The sequence below is a fragment of the Callospermophilus lateralis genome, chromosome 4, assembly GCF_048772815.1.
Source record: "Callospermophilus lateralis isolate mCalLat2 chromosome 4, mCalLat2.hap1, whole genome shotgun sequence".
In the NCBI taxonomy this organism is placed as follows: Eukaryota; Metazoa; Chordata; class Mammalia; order Rodentia; family Sciuridae; genus Callospermophilus; species Callospermophilus lateralis.
In genome coordinates this window covers 142,652,372-142,657,373 of record NC_135308.1, presented here as the reverse complement: position 1 = coordinate 142,657,373, position 5,002 = coordinate 142,652,372, and positions in this window count along the sequence as shown.

The following is a 5,002-nucleotide window of genomic DNA, read 5'->3' as shown; positions in this document are numbered from 1 at the left end:
CCCAGTTTTAATGTGCCTTAATGGTTTGTTGTTGGATCTTTTAAAATTTTTTCATTCAAATGTCAACATTTTTATGTATAAAAATATGTTGAGTTATTTCTACAATAAGATCACATTATGTAACTTATTGTTACAGTTTAGATATGAGGTGTCCCTATCCCCCAAAAGCTCAAGTGTGAGACAATGCAAGAAGCTTTAGAGATGAAATGATTAGATTGTGAGAGTCTTAACCTAATCTGTGTGTTAATCCCCTGATAGGGATTCACTGGGTGGTAACCACCACATCCTTCTGCGGTGATGTTCTGCTTCACCTTGGGCCCTAAGGAATGGGGCTGGCTATCTATGGACCTCTGAAACCCGGAGCCCCCAAATAAACTTTCCCTCCTCTAACATTGTTCTTGTCAGGTCTTTTGGTTGTAGCAGTGAAAAAGCAGACTAAAATGCATTTTTAAACTCAATACACCATATAAATTTTATTTCATTCTTTCTCATGGATTTATTGTTCTGGTACATGGCTATGTCATAATTTATTTAAACTCTTATTGATGGGCATTTATTTCCAGTATTTCATTACAGCATACAGTGATACAGTAAACATCTTTTAACATGGACTTTTTTGAGTATGTTTTCTGGTATTTCGAAGAGGAACAACTGGGTCAAGGAATGTATACCTTTTAAGTACTGATTAAAATATTGCTAGGTTGCCCTCTGAGTGTACTAACTTCACTCCTGTTGACAATCCGTCCTTCAGTCTTCATGTCTCAGCGTAAGGGTCACTTTACAGGGGAGCCTGATTCACTACCCTTGCTCCAGGCAATGTCGGGCCCCCTGCTTTCTTCTGAAGTGTCCCACCAGAGTATTGCAACATTCCCAAGTTTTGGCCCTCATGTCTTTTGAGTATTATTATTTTTTTAAATAATCTGCCCGTACTGCTGGATTTTGAGCTCTTTATTCTGCCTTTAAATATTTTTTTTCTGATTTCAGAAGTAACATGTTTACTATATAAAATTTCACCATTATGGAAACACTGACATTATGGAAATATCTATTTTAGATGGCGCTCATCTGTGCCACTGTGTGTGTACCTCTCTGGTTAGCATGCACAGCCTGCACCACAATAACTGACGTATGCCTTCTTCTCACCCCAAGCCTGAGTTCTTTTTCATCATTCAGTGTGTCTTTTCATTTTTGTGTCCCAGCACCTACGACGGCACCTGGTACATGGTATATACTCACTAGATGCTTGTCGCCTGCAAGGATGGGAGGCAGTGGTCTCAGAAAACATGCCCGGGGGCATAAGCACAAGTTATAGATACTGGCAGGACCTACAGGTCTTTTCTGCTTAGTTTCCCTCTGAAGTGAAGGCTTTATGGGCCTCTCCCATAGTACCAGGCTCTCCATGGAAACCAGTGCTGATGAGGTTCACCCTCTTCTAGATGACTGGTTTTCATAGATGTTAGGAACTCTTTAGTTCCTCTAACAAAGCAAATGCAGAAGCCTGGGAAGCAGTTATTAGCAGAGGAAGATTGGTTTGCCGATGTGATTTGTTGCTATGTGTGTTTATTATCCACTGGCTCTGTGCTCCTGAAGTCAATATCCCCTGCGTTTGCTGAGCCAGGCAATCTGGTGAAGTCAGAAGTGAAGCCAGGCCCAGCTCAGATGCTGGATCAGTAGCAACAATAACAGCGTTCATCTATTGAGTGCCTGTCATGTGTTGAATGTTTTACCTTTAATGTAACACTCTTAAAACCCTGTGGGGAAAATATGGTTTTTCTCCAGGTTTGAGATGATATTCAGCCCCAGGGAGGTAAACTTCCCAAGGCCACACAGCTGTTAGATGGTGGTCCCTGGCCATGAATCCAGGTCATTTTTTTAAAAAATATTTTTTCCAGTTGTTGACGGACCTTTATTTTATATTTATATGTGGTGCTGAGAATCAAACCCAGTGCCTCACACGTACTAGGCAAACGCTCTACCATTGAGCTACAGCCCCAGCCCCAGCCCTGGGTCATTTTTTATAATCCATCTATACTCCTTTTTTTCATCCTCCTTTCTTTCTTTTTTTTTTTTTAAAGAGAGAGAGAGATAATTTTTTTTTAATATTTATTTTTTAGTTTTCGGCAGACACAATATCCTTGTCTGCATGTGGTGCCGAGGATTGAACCCGGGCTGCACGCATGCCAGGCGAGCGCACCACTGCTTGAGCCACATCCCCAGCCCTCATCCTCCTTTCTTGCCCCTAGCCCCACTGTGGAACATCGGATGGAAGAGCCTAGAGTCCCCTCTGTCCAGTGAGACACTGTTGGAATCCTGAAGTAACCATATCATCTTTGTGACCTTTTTTCTTCCCTCCTAAAATCATAGCCACTTGGTGGGACAAGGGATCAGGTTTATCTTCTTCTAGGAAATGAAATGGAGACCCCATGACTATGCCACTCATTCTCACAGTTGCAGTAGAAGGGCTTCCAGATTTCACTGCATACATGAAAGGTCTAGTGTGGCTTTGGTTGAGATGGTGCAGAGATAGATGTTTAGCTAATAGAACTAAACATCATAGGTAAATTATGAACTAGAACCAGAAACATTAGGGTGGGTTGGTCTGTGGAACCCATGAGGACATATACAACACAGATTGCCCCAAAGTTGTCCTTCTACCTAGAGGCCAAAGTGACCTTGCATGTTTCTTAAAATATTTTTTAGTTGTTGATGAATATTTTATTTATTTATATGCGGTGCTGAGAGTCAAACCCAGTGCCTCACACGTGCTAGGCAAGTGCTCTACCACTGAGCCACAACCCCAGCCTTTGTAGGTTCTTTTTTGATTGTATTCACCTTATTGCATATGGTCAAACATGAAAAGGATGTATGTGTCCTCAATCACTTTTCTGAAATTTTTGAGGACATTCTTCTCTTTTTACCCCTTAAATTGCACAACTTCTGGTGGAACTTGGGGTTAACACTGCAATGAAGCATATTGATATATCATCAGTAAGACATGATAATTCCTATTAGATAGGGATAAGTAAGATTGTATTACCTTCATGTCATTTCAGGCCATTTTTTTTTTTTTTTTTTTTGCTACCAAATGGCTTGCATACACTTAAGGGAAAAAAATTCTCTTTTCAGAACCTTTTGGGTTTCAGAATTACAAATCAAGAATGATAGACTTGAAATTTTCTCCCTTTTTGCACTGGCACAAGTATTTACTTGTGGGCCACCAAAAATGTGTTTGAGAAAAGACCCTCCTGTCCCTTAGTAGAAGCAAAATAAACTTTGTTTGCATGGAGGGCCCTGACTTCCTGACACTTGGGGCTGCACCATTCCTGCGTGTGACCCCATGGTGGCTTAGTTCCAAGCTGATGGTCTTGGGTGGGGCGTTCTCCCTGCCCCGCCCCCACTCTCACCCCAGCCGTTCCTCCAGCCAGCTTCCCTTTCTTTTGTACTGGGTGGATCTGGAGATCGGCTTTTTTTCAATCAGGGTCTGTGTGGGGAGGGACTGTGGCCGCTCAGGCTGCTCAGCAGTCTTCGTTTCTGGCCGTGGCACACTCCCCAGGCCTTTGTTTCTTAGTTTGGGGAGCATTCACCATGGAAACCATCTTGGCTCATCTCCTCCCACTCCCAGGTGGTCTTTGAGGCTTTGCCCGCACCGTGCCACACTGAAAACGCAGTCGGCACACAGGCTTGCTCTTCATGTTTTCATCGCTTATTTGGCTCATGGCTGGATCCTGCACAGGGGTATGTTTGCCCGTACCTCGTACCAGGGAGTTGTCTTTCACCCTGTTCAGTGCCAGACTCACTTTTCACACCTTCAGTGATACCTCATTGTTTCCAAAGCCTGTCTGAGATTAGGAGAGGCCACAGCAAGATGGTTTTACCCACTCTTGTTCCTGCCCCTACTTCAGCTCCTTTGGGCCTCTTGTAGCTATTGTGTCTCTGGTTTGTGGAGTACATCAAGCAGTGAGTGTCCTCAGAGACTATTTATACCATAAGTGCCTGCCCATTGTTGCGGGGGGCTGAAGTTTGACAGCACCCTCGGCTTCCCCTAGACCCTGATTTATCAGAGTGCAGTATTTATGCCATGTGGTTCTGATTTGGGCCGAAAATCTTCAATCAGCCCAGTGACTTAAGTTGCCAAGGAAACAATGTCTAGTGAGACTTCAAGATTTACTACCTGTTCCCAAGCTGCAAGGTTTTCTCTAGAATTCTTGCTGACACAGTTTACTCCCATAACCTTCCAGCCTTGGGGGGGTATAAATCTTAGAGCTTTTCTGCACAATTCACTCTGCTGCATGCAAGGCCTAGAACCAAGGAAGATGAGTTTCAGGGGGTTCATGAACTTCTGAAAATTATATGTACTGTTTTGTGTGGATGTATGTATGGGCATTTATTTTCTTCTGGGAAAAGTCTTGCACTGGATTCTTAGTATTAAATTCTGAAGCAGTGTAGCCTTGAGTAAAACATTTAGCTCTTCTGAGTCTCTGGAAAATGAGAATAATACAAGGTCTCATCCCATTAATTCACAATGAGGGTGCAGTGATAAAAATGCATATAAACTGTCTAATACAAGATCCATAAACATTCCATAGATGTTGGCTATCATTATATGTCTGAGTCTGGAGCCTCAAAAGGCTACGATGATATGATTGCCCTTTGTTATTTAGAATTAGCAGCAGATATATAATTTGTAATAATTATCAACATTTTTATAGCACTCCATGCCGTACCAAGGTAACTGCCACATGTGTTCTTCTTCTTCTTTTTTTTTAAATTTTAATATTTATTTTTTGGCGGACACAACATCTTTGTTTGTATGTGGTGCTGAGGATCGAACCCGGGGCGCACGCATCCAGGTGAGCGCGCTACCGCTTGAGCCACATCCCCAGCCCATACATGTGTTCTTCTTAGCGTGCTTGTTGGTAGGTGGGAGAGCCTGTATTACTCTTCCCTTTTACGGGTGAGGACACTGAGGCTCAAGGGAGACCAAGACCACTCAGCTAATTGG